The following is a 14,787-nucleotide window of genomic DNA, read 5'->3' as shown; positions in this document are numbered from 1 at the left end:
AAAATAATTATATATGAATGAAAACTTTTTAATGATGTTTTTGTAATTAATAATACATAATAATATTATAGGAAGGATAATATGCAAATAAATATTCACAGGTTTTTTTATCATAATATAAATACATATTTTAAAGTTTTTTATAATAATAATAATATATGAATGAACACTTTTTAGTAATGTTTTTGTAATTAATAATACAAATATAATAATATTATAGAAACGATAATATGCAAATAGATATTGACAGGTTTTTTTGATCATAATATAAATACATAGTTTAAAGTTTTTTTATAATAATAATTATATATGAATGAACACTTTTTAGTAATGTTTTTGTAATTAATAATACAAATATAATAATATTATAGAAACGATAATATGCAAATAAATATTGACAGGTTTTTTGATCATAATATAAATACATAGTTTAAAGTTTTTTTATAATTATAATTATATATGAATGAACACTTTTTAATAATGTTTTTGTTATGAATAATACATATATAATAATATTATAGAAAGGATAATATACAAATAAATATATATAAATGTTTTTGATCATAATATAAATACATATTTTATAATATTTTTATAATAATAATAATATATGAATGAACACTTTTTAATAATGTTTTTGTTATTAATAATACATATATAATAATAGTATAGGAAGGATAATATACAAATAAATATATATAAATGTTTTTGATCATAATATAAATACATATTTTATAATATTTTTATAATAATAATTATATATGAATGAACACTTTTTAATAAGGTTTTTGTTATTAATAATACATATATAATAATATTATAGGAAGGATAATATACAAATAAATATATATAAATGTTTTTGATCATAATATAAATACATATTTTATAATATTTTTATAATTATAATTATATATGAATGAACACTTTTTAATAATGTTTTTGTTATTAATAATACATATATAATAATATTATAGGAAGGATAATATACAAATAAATATATATAAATGTTTTTGATCATAATATAAATACATATTTTATAATATTTTTATAATAATAATTATATATGAATGAACACTTTTTAATAATGTTTTTGTTATTAATAATACATATATAATAATATTATAGGAAGGATAATATACAAATAAATATATATAAATGTTTTTGATCATAATATAAATACATATTTTATAATATTTTTTATAATTATAATTATATATGAATGAACACTTTTTAATAATGTTTTTAATAATAATAATACATATATATTAATATTATAGTAAGGATAATATGCAATTAAATATTGACAGGTTTTTTTTATCATAATATAAATACATATTTTATAATTTTTATATAAAAATAATTATATATGAATGGACACTTTTTAATGATGTTTTTGTTATTAATAATACATATATAATAATATTATAGGAAGGATAATATACAAATAAATATATATAAATGTTTTTGATCATAATATAAATACATATTTTATAATATTTTTATAATAATAATTATATATGAATGAACACTTTTGAATAATGTTTTTGTTATTAATAATACATATATAATAATATTATAGGAAGGATAATATACAAATAAATATATATAAATGTTTTTGATCATAATATAAATACATATTTTATAATATTTTTATAATTATAATTATATATGAATGAACACTTTTTAATAATGTTTTAATAATAATAATACATATATAATAATATTATAGGAAGGATAATATGCAAATAAATATTCACAGGTTTTTTTATCATAATATAAATACATATTTTAAGTTTTTTATAATAATAATAATATATGAATGAACACTTTTTAGTAATGTTTTTGTAATTAATAATACAAATATAATAATATTATAGAAACGATAATATGCAAATAAATATTGACAGGTTTTTTTGATCATAATATAAATACATAGTTTAAAGTTTTTTTATAATAATAATTATATATGAATGAACACTTTTTAGTAATGTTTTTGTAATTAATAATACAAATATAATAATATTATAGAAACGATAATATGCAAATAAATATTGACAGGTTTTTTTTTATCATAATATAAATACATAGTTTAACGTTTTTTTATAATTATAATTATATATAAATGAACACTTTTTAATAATGTTTTTGTTATGAATAATACATATATAATAATATTATAGGAAGGATAATATACAAATAAATATATATAAATGTTTTTGATCATAATATAAATACATATTTTATAATATTTTTATAATAATAATAATATATGAATGAACACTTTTTAATAATGTTTTTGTTATGAATAATACATATATAATAATATTATAGGAAGGATAATATACAAATAAATATATATAAATGTTTTTGATCATAATATAAATACATATTTTATAATATTTTTTATAATTATAATTATATATGAATGAACACTTTTTAATAATGTTTTTAATAATAATAATACATATATATTAATATTATAATAAGGATAATATGCAATTAAATATTGACAGGTTTTTTTTATCATAATATAAATACATATTTTATAATTTTTATATAAAAATAATTATATATGAATGGACACTTTTTAATGATGTTTTTGTTATTAATAATACATATATAATAATATTATAGGAAGGATAATATACAAATAAATATATATAAATGTTTTTGATCATAATATAAATACATATTTTATAATATTTTTATAATAATAATTATATATGAATGAACACTTTTGAATAATGTTTTTGTTATTAATAATACATATATAATAATATTATGGGAAGGATAATATACAAATAAATATATATAAATGTTTTTGATCATAATATAAATACATATTTTATAATATTTTTATAATAATAATTATATATGAATGAACACTTTTTAATAATGTTTTTGTTATTAATAATACATATATAATAATATTATAGGAAGGATAATATGCAAATAAATATTCACAGGTTTTTTTATCATAATATAAATACATATTTTAAGTTTTTTATAATAATAATAATATATGAATGAACACTTTTTAGTAATGTTTTTGTAATTAATAATACAAATATAATAATATTATAGAAACGATAATATGCAAATAAATATTGACAGGTTTTTTTGATCATAATATAAATACATAGTTTAAAGTTTTTTTATAATAATAATTATATATGAATGAACACTTTTTAGTAATGTTTTTGTAATTAATAATACAAATATAATAATATTATAGAAACGATAATATGCAAATAAATATTGACAGGTTTTTTTTATCATAATATAAATACATAGTTTAAAGTTTTTTTATAATTATAATTATATATGAATGAACACTTTTTAATAATGTTTTTGTTATGAATAATACATATATAATAATATTATAGGAAGGATAATATACAAATAAATATATATAAATGTTTTTGATCATAATATAAATACATATTTTATAATATTTTTATAATAATAATAATATATGAATGAACACTTTTTAATAATGTTTTTGTTATGAATAATACATATATAATAATATTATAGGAAGGATAATATACAAATAAATATATATAAATGTTTTTGATCATAATATAAATACATATTTTATAATATTTTTATAATAATAATTATATATGAATGAACACTTTTTAATAATGTTTTTGTTATTAATAATACATATATAATAATATTATAAGAAGGATAATATACAAATAAATATATATAAATATTTTTGATCATAATATAAATACATATTTTATAATATTTTTATAATTATAATTATATATGAATGAACACTTTTTAATAATGTTTTTAATAATAATAATACATATATATTAATATTATAGTAAGGATAATATGCAATTAAATATTGACAGGTTTTTTATAATAATAATTATATATGAATGAACACTTTTTAGTAATGTTTTTGTAATTAATAATACAAATATAATAATATTATAGAAACGATAATATGCAAATAAATATTGACAGGTTTTTTGATCATAATATAAATACATAGTTTAAAGTTTTTTATAATTATAATTATATATGAATGAACACTTTTTAATAATGTTTTTGTTATGAATAATACATATATAATAATATTATAGGAAGGATAATATACAAATAAATATATATAAATGTTTTTGATCATAATATAAATACATATTTTATAATAATTTTATAATAATAATAATATATGAATGAACACTTTTTAATAATTTTTTTGTTATTAATAATACATATATAATAATATTATAGGAAGGATAATATACAAATAAATATATATAAATGTTTTTGATCATAATATAAATACATATTTTATAATATTTTTATAATAATAATTATATATGAATGAACACTTTTTAATAATGTTTTTGTTATTAATAATACATATATAATAATATTATAGGAAGGATAATATACAAATAAATATATATAAATGTTTTTGATCATAATATAAATACATATTTTATAATATTTTTATAATAATAATTATATATGAATGAACACTTTTTAATAATGTTTTTGTTATTAATAATACATATATAATAATATTATAGGAAGGATAATATACAAATAAATATATATAAATGTTTTTGATCATAATATAAATACATATTTTATAATATTTTTATAATAATAATTATATATGAATGAACACTTTTTAATGATGTTTTTGTAATTAATAATACATATATAATAATATTATTGGAAGGATAATATGCAAATAAATATTCACAGTTTTTTTTTATCATAATATAAATACATATTTAAAAGTTTTTTATAATAATAATTATATATGAATGAACACTTTTTAGTAATGTTTTTGTAATTAATAATACAAATATAATAATATTATAGAAACGATAATATGAAAATAAATATTGACAGGTTTTTTTGATCATAATATAAATACATAGTTTAAAGTTTTTTTATAATTATAATTATATATGAATGAACACTTTTTAATAATGTTTTTGTTATGAATAATACATATATAATAATATTATAGGAAGGATAATATACAAATAAATATATAAAAATGTTTTTGATCATAATATAAATACATATTTTATAATATTTTTAAATTATAATTATATATGAATGAACACTTTTTAATAATGTTTTTAATAATAATAATACATATATATTAATATTATAGTAAGGATAATATGCAATTAAATATTGACAGGTTTTTTTTTATCATAATATAAATACATATTTTATAATTTTTATATAAAAATAATTATATATGAATGAACACTTTTTAATGATGTTTTTGTTATTAATAATACATATATAATAATATTATAGGAAGGATAATATACAAATAAATATATATAAATGTTTTTGATCATAATATAAATATATATTTTATAATATTTTTATAATAATAATTATATATGAATGAACACTTTTTAATGATGTTTTTGTAATTAATAATACATATATAATAATATTATAGGAAGGATAATATGCAAATAAATATTCACAGTTTTTTTTTTATCATAATATAAATACATATTTAAAAGTTTTTTATAATAATAATTATATATGAATGAACACTTTTTAGTAATGTGTTTGTAATTAATAAGACAAATATAATAATATTATAGAAACGATAATATGAAAATAAATATTGACAGGTTTTTTTGATCATAATATAAATACATAGTTTAAAGTTTTTTTATAATTATAATTATATATGAATGAACACTTTTTAATAATGTTTTTGTTATGAATAATACATATATAATAATATTATAGGAAGGATAATATACAAATAAATATATAAAAATGTTTTTGATCATAATATAAATACATATTTTATAATATTTTTATAATTATAATTATATATGAAAGAACACTTTTTAATAATGTTTTTAATAATAATAATACATATATATTAATATTATAGTAAGGATAATATGCAATTAAATATTGACAGGTTTTTTTTATCATAATATAAATACATATTTCATAATTTTTATATAAAAATAATTATATATGAATGAACACTTTTTAATGATGTTTTTGTTATTAATAATACATATATAATAATATTATAGGAAGGATAATATACAAATAAATATATATAAATGTTTTTGATCATAATATAAATACATATTTTATAATATTTTTATAATAATAATTATATATGAATGAACAGTTTTTAATAATGTTTTTGTTATTAATAATACATATATAATAATATTATAGGAAGGATAATATACAAATAAATATATATAAATGTTTTTGATCATAATATAAATACATATTTTATAATATTTTTATAATAATAATTATATATGAATGAATACTTTTTAATAATGTTTTTGTTATTAATAATACATATATAATAATATTATAGGAAGGATAATATGCAAATAAATATTCACAGGTTTTTTTATCATAATATAAATACATATTTTAAAGTTTTTTATAATAATAATAATATATGAATGAACACTTTTTAGTCATGTTTTTGTAATTAATAATCCAAATATAATAATATTATAGAAACGATAATATGCAAATAAATATTGACAGGTTTTTTTGATCATAATATAAATACATAGTTTAAAGTTTTTTTATAATAATAATTATATATGAATGAACACTTTTTAGTAATGTTTTTGTAATTAATAATACAAATATAATAATATTATAGAAACGATAATATGCAAATAAATATTGACAGGTTTTTTTTAACATAATATAAATACATAGTTTAAAGTTTTTTTATAATAATAATTATATATGAATGAACACTTTGTAGTAATGTTTTTGTAATTAATAATACAAATATAATAATATTATAGAAACGATAATATGCAAATAAATATTGACAGGTTTTTTTGATCATAATATAAATACATAGTTTAAAGTTTTTTTATAATTATAATTATATATGAATGAACACTTTTTAATAATGTTTTTGTTATGAATAATACATATATAATAATATTATAGGAAGGATAATATACAAATAAATATATATAAATGTTTTTGATCATAATATAAATACATATTTTATAATAATTTTATAATAATAATAATATATGAATGAACACTTTTTAATAATGTTTTTGTTATTAATAATACATATATAATAATATTATAGGAAGGATAATATACAAATAAATATATAAAAATGTTTTTGATCATAATATAAATACATATTTTATAATATTTTTATAATAATAATTATATATGAATGAACACTTTTTAATAATGTTTTTGTTATTAATAATACATATATAATAATATGATAGGAAGGATAATATGCAAATAAATATTTACAGGTTTTTTTATCATAATATAAATACATATTTTAAAGTTTTTTATAATAATAATAATATATGAATGAACACTTTTTAGTAATGTTTTTGTAATTAATAATACAAATATAATAATATTATAGAAACGATAATATGCAAATAAATATTGACAGGTTTTTTTGATCATAATATAAATACATAGTTTAAAGTTTTTTTTATAATAATAATTATATATAAATGAACACTTTTTAGTAATGTTTTTGTAATTAATAATACAAATATAATAATATTATAGAAACGATAATATGCAAATAAATATTGACAGGTTTTTTTGATCATAATATAAATACATAGTTTAAAGTTTTTTTATAATTATAATTATATATGAATGAACACTTTTTAATAATGTTTTTGTTATGCATAATACATATATAATAATATTATAGGAAGGATAATATACAAATAAATATATATAAATGTTTTTGATCATAATATAAATACATATTTTATAATATTTTTATAATAATAATTATATATGAATGAACACTTTTTAATGATGTTTTTGTTATTAATAATACATATATAATAATATAATAGGAAGGATAATATACAAATAAATATATATAAATGTTTTTGATCATAATATAAATACATATTTTATAATATTTTATAATAATAATTATATATGAATGAACACTTTTGAATAATGTTTTTGTTATTAATAATACATATATAATAATATTATAGGAAGGATAATATACAAATAAATATATATAAATGTTTTTTATCATAATATAAATACATATTTTATAATATTTTTATAATAAAAATTATATATGAATGAACACTTTTTAATAATGTTTTTGTTATTAATAATACATATATAATAATATTATAGGAAGAATAATATGCAAATAAATATTCACAGGTTTTTTTGATCATAATATAAATACATAGTTTAAAGTTTTTTTATAATAATAATTATATATGAATGAACACTTTTTAGTAATGTTTTTGTAATTAATAATACAAATATAATAATATTATAGAAACGATAATATGCAAATAAATATTGACAGGTTTTTTTGATCATAATATAAATACATAGTTTAAAGTTTTTTTATAATTATAATTATATATGAATGAACACTTTTTAATAATGTTTTTGTTATGAATAATACATATATAATAATATTATAGGAAGGATAATATGCAAATAAATATTCACAGTTTTTTTTTATCATAATATAAATACATATTTAAAAGTTTTTTATTATAATAATTATATATGAATGAACACTTTTTAGTAATGTTTTTGTAATTAATAATACAAATATAATAATATTATAGAAACGATAATATGAAAATAAATATTGACAGGTTTTTTTGATCATAATATAAATACATAGTTTAAAGTTTTTTTATAATTATAATTATATATGAATGAACACTTTGTAATAATGTTTTTGTTATGAATAATACATATATAATAATATTATAGGAAGGATAATATACAAATAAATATATATAAATGTTTTTGATCAAAATATAAATACATATTTTCTAATATTTTTATAATTATAATTATATATGAATGAACACTTTTTAATAATGTTTTTAATAATAATAATACATATATATTAATATTATAGTAAGGATAATATGCAATTAAATATTGACAGGTTTTTTTATCATAATATAAATACATATTTTAAAATTTTTATATAAAAATAATTATATATGAATGAACACTTTTTAATGATGTTTTTGTAATTAATAATACATATATAATAATATTATAGGAAGGATAATATGCAAATAAATATTGACAGGTTTTTTTGATCATAATATAAATACATAGTTTAAAGTTTTTTTATAATAATAATTATATATGAATGAACACTTTTTAGTAATGTTTTTGTAATTAATAATACAAATATAATAATATTATAGAAACGATAATATGCAAATAAATATTGACAGGTTTTTTTGATCATAATATAAATACATAGTTTAAAGTTTTTTTATAATTATAATTATATATGAATGAACACTTTTTAATAATGTTTTTGTTATGCATAATACATATATAATAATATTATAGGAAGGATAATATACAAATAAATATATATAAATGTTTTTGATCATAATATAAATACATATTTTATAATATTTTTATAATAATAATTATATATGAATGAACACTTTTTAATAATGTTTTTGTTATTAATAATACATATATAATAATATTATAGGAAGGATAATATACAAATAAAAATATATAAATGTTTTTGATCATAATATAAATACATATTTTATAATATTTTTATAATTATAATTATATATGATGAACACTTTTTAATAATGATTTTAATAATAATAATACATATATATTAATATTATAGTAAGGATAATATGCAATTAAATATTGACAGGTTTTTTTTATCATATTATAAATACATATTTTAAAATTTTTATATAAAAATAATTATATATGAATGAACAATTTTTAATGATGTTTTTGTAATTAATAATACATATATAATAATATTATAGGAAGAATAATATGCAAATAAATATTCACAGGTTTTTTTTATCATAATATAAATACATATTTTAAAGTTTTTTATAATAATAATTATATATGAATGAACACTTTTTAGTAATGTTTTTGTAATTAATAATACAAATATAATAATATTATAGAAACGATAATATGAAAATAAATATTGACAGGTTTTTTTGATCATAATATAAATACATAGTATAAGTTTTTTTATAATTATAATTATATATGAATGAACACTTTTTAATAATGTTTTTAATAATAATAATACATATATATTAATATTATAGTAAGGATAATATGCAATTAAATATTGACAGGTTTTTTTTATCATAATATAAATACATATTTTATAATATTTTTATAATAATAATTATATATGAATGAACACTTTTTAATGATGTTTTTGTAATTAATAATACATATATAATAATATTATTGGAAGGATAATATGCAAATAAATATTCACAGTTTTTTTTTTATCATAATATAAATACATATTTAAAAGTTTTTTATAATAATAATTATATATGAATGAACACTTTTTAGTAATGTTTTTGTAATTAATAATACAAATATAATAATATTATAGAAACGATAATATGAAAATAAATATTGACAGGTTTTTTTGATCATAATATAAATACATAGTTTAAAGTTTTTTTATAATTATAATTATATATGAATGAACACTTTTTAATAATGTTTTTGTTATGAATAATACATATATAATAATATTATAGGAAGGATAATATACAAATAAATATATAAAAATGTTTTTGATCATAATATAAATACATATTTTATAATATTTTTAAATTATAATTATATATGAATGAACACTTTTTAATAATGTTTTTAATAATAATAATACATATATATTAATATTATAGTAAGGATAATATGCAATTAAATATTGACAGGTTTTTTTTTATCATAATATAAATACATATTTTATAATTTTTATATAAAAATAATTATATATGAATGAACACTTTTTAATGATGTTTTTGTTATTAATAATACATATATAATAATATTATAGGAAGGATAATATACAAATAAATATATATAAATATTTTTGATCATAATATAAATACATATTTTATAATATTTTTATAATAATAATTATATATGAATGAACACTTTTTAATGATGTTTTTGTAATTAATAATACATATATAATAATATTATAGGAAGGATAATATGCAAATAAATATTCACAGTTTTTTTTTTATCATAATATAAATACATATTTAAAAGTTTTTTATAATAATAATTATATATGAATGAACACTTTTTAGTAATGTGTTTGTAATTAATAATACAAATATAATAATATTATAGAAACGATAATATGAAAATAAATATTGACAGGTTTTTTTGATCATAATATAAATACATAGTTTAAAGTTTTTTTATAATTATAATTATATATGAATGAACACTTTTTAATAATGTTTTTGTTATGAATAATACATATATAATAATATTATAGGAAGGATAATATACAAATAAATATATAAAAATGTTTTTGATCATAATATAAATACATATTTTATAATATTTTTATAATTATAATTATATATGAATGAACACTTTTTAATAATGTTTTTAATAATAATAATACATATATATTAATATTATAGTAAGGATAATATGCAATTAAATATTGACAGGTTTTTTTATCATAGTATAAATACATATTTCATAATTTTTATATAAAAATAATTATATATGAATGAACACTTTTTAATGATGTTTTTGTTATTAATAATACATATATAATAATATTATAGGAAGGATAATATACAAATAAATATATATAAATGTTTTTGATCATAATATAAATACATATTTTATAATATTTTTATAATAATAATTATATATGAATGAACAGTTTTTAATAATGTTTTTGTTATTAATAATACATATATAATAATATTATAGGAAGGATAATATACAAATAAATATATATAAATGTTTTTGATCATAATATAAATACATATTTTATAATATTTTTATAATAATAATTATATATGAATGAATACTTTTTAATAATGTTTTTGTTATTAATAATACATATATAATAATATTATAGGAAGGATAATATGCAAATAAATATTCACAGGTTTTTTTATCATAATATAAATACATATTTTAAAGTTTTTTATAATAATAATAATATATGAATGAACACTTTTTAGTAATGTTTTTGTAATTAATAATCCAAATATAATAATATTATAGAAACGATAATATGCAAATAAATATTGACAGTTTTTTTTTATCATAATATAAAAACATAGTTTAAAGTTTTTTTATAATAATAATTATATATGAATGAACACTTTTTAGTAATGTTTTTGTAATTAATAATACAAATATAATAATATTATAGAAACGATAATATGCAAATAAATATTGACAGGTTTTTTTGATCATAATATAAATACATAGTTTAAAGTTTTATTATAATAATAATTATATATGAATGAACACTTTGTAGTAATGTTTTTGTAATTAATAATACAAATATAATAATATTATAGAAACGATAATATGCAAATAAATATTGACAGGTTTTTTTAATCATAATATAAATACATAGTTTAAAGTTTTTTTATAATTATAATTATATATGAATGAACACTTTTTAATAATGTTTTTGTTATGAATAATACATATATAATAATATTATAGGAAGGATAATATACAAATAAATATATATAAATGTTTTTGATCATAATATAAATACATATTTTATAATAATTTTATAATAATAATAATATATGAATGAACACTTTTTAATAATGTTTTTGTTATTAATAATACATATATAATAATATTATAGGAAGGATAATATACAAATAAATATATAAAAATGTTTTTGATCATAATATAAATACATATTTTATAATATTTTTATAATAATAATTATATATGAATGAACACTTTTTAATAATGTTTTTGTTATTAATAATACATATATAATAATATTATAGGAAGGATAATATGCAAATAAATATTCACAGGTTTTTTTATCATAATATAAATACATATTTTAAAGTTTTTTATAATAATAATAATATATGAATGAACACTTTTTAGTAATGTTTTTGTAAATAATAATACAAATATAATAATATTATAGAAACGATAATATGCAAATAAATATTGACAGGTTTTTTTGATCATAATATAAATACATAGTTTAAAGTTTTTTTTATAATAATAATTATATATAAATGAACACTTTTTAGTAATGTTTTTGTAATTAATAATACAAATATAATAATATTATAGAAACGATAATATGCAAATAAATATTGACAGGTTTTTTTGATCATAATATAAATACATAGTTTAAAGTTTTTTTATAATTATAATTATATATGAATGAACACTTTTTAATAATGTTTTTGTTATGCATAATACATATATAATAATATTATAGGAAGGATAATATACAAATAAATATATATAAATGTTTTTGATCATAATATAAATACATATTTTATAATATTTTTATAATAATAATTATATATGAATGAACACTTTTTAATGATGTTTTTGTTATTAATAATACATATATAATAATATAATAGGAAGGATAATATACAAATAAATATATATAAATGTTTTTGATCATAATATAAATACATATTTTATAATATTTTATAATAATAATTATATATGAATGAACACTTTTGAATAATGTTTTTGTTATTAATAATACATATATAATAATATTATAGGAAGGATAATATACAAATAAATATATATAAATGTTTTTTATCATAATATAAATACATATTTTATAATATTTTTATAATAATAATTATATATGAATGAACACTTTTTAATAATGTTTTTGTTATTAATAATACATATATAAAAAATTATAGGAAGAATAATATGCAAATAAATATTCACAGGTTTTTTTGATCATAATATAAATACATAGTTTAAAGTTTTTTTATAATAATAATTATATATGAATGAACACTTTTTAGTAATGTTTTTGTAATTAATAATACAAATATAATAATATTATAGAAACGGTAATAAGCAAATAAATATTGACAGGTTTTTTTGATCATAATATAAATACATAGTTTAAAGTTTTTTTATAATTATAATTATATATGAATGAACACTTTTTAATAATGTTTTTGTTATGAATAATACATATATAATAATATTATAGGAAGGATAATATGCAAATAAATATTCACAGTTTTTTTTTATCATAATATAAATACATATTTAAAAGTTTTTTATTATAATAATTATATATGAATGAACACTTTTTAGTAATGTTTTTGTAATTAATAATACAAATATAATAATATTATAGAAACGATAATATGAAAATAAATATTGACAGGTTTTTTTGATCATAATATAAATACATAGTTTAAAGTTTTTTTATAATTATAATTATATATGAATGAACACTTTGTAATAATGTATTTGTTATGAATAATACATATATAATAATATTATAGGAAGGATAATATACAAATAAATATATATAAATGTTTTTGATCATAATATAAATACATATTTTATAATATTTTTATAATTATAATTATATATGAATGAACACTTTTAAATAATGTTTTTAATAATAATAATACATATATATTAATATTATAGTAAGGATAATATGCAATTAAATATTGACAGGTTTTTTTATCATAATATAAATACATATTTTAAAATTTTTATATAAAAATAATTATATATGAATGAACACTTTTTAATGATGTTTTTGTAATTAATAATACATATATAATAATATTATAGGAAGGATAATATGCAAATAAATATTGACAGGTTTTTTTGATCATAATATAAATACATAGTTTAAAGTTTTTTTATAATAATAATTATATATGAATGAACACTTTTTAGTAATGTTTTTGTAATTAATAATAC

The sequence above is a fragment of the Macrosteles quadrilineatus genome, unplaced genomic scaffold (assembly GCF_028750875.1).
Source record: "Macrosteles quadrilineatus isolate MER2022 unplaced genomic scaffold, UCM_ALF_1.0 Scaffold_9__3_contigs__length_116548681, whole genome shotgun sequence".
Taxonomy (NCBI): Eukaryota; Metazoa; Arthropoda; class Insecta; order Hemiptera; family Cicadellidae; genus Macrosteles; species Macrosteles quadrilineatus.
Note: the sequence above shows the minus strand (reverse complement) of the source record.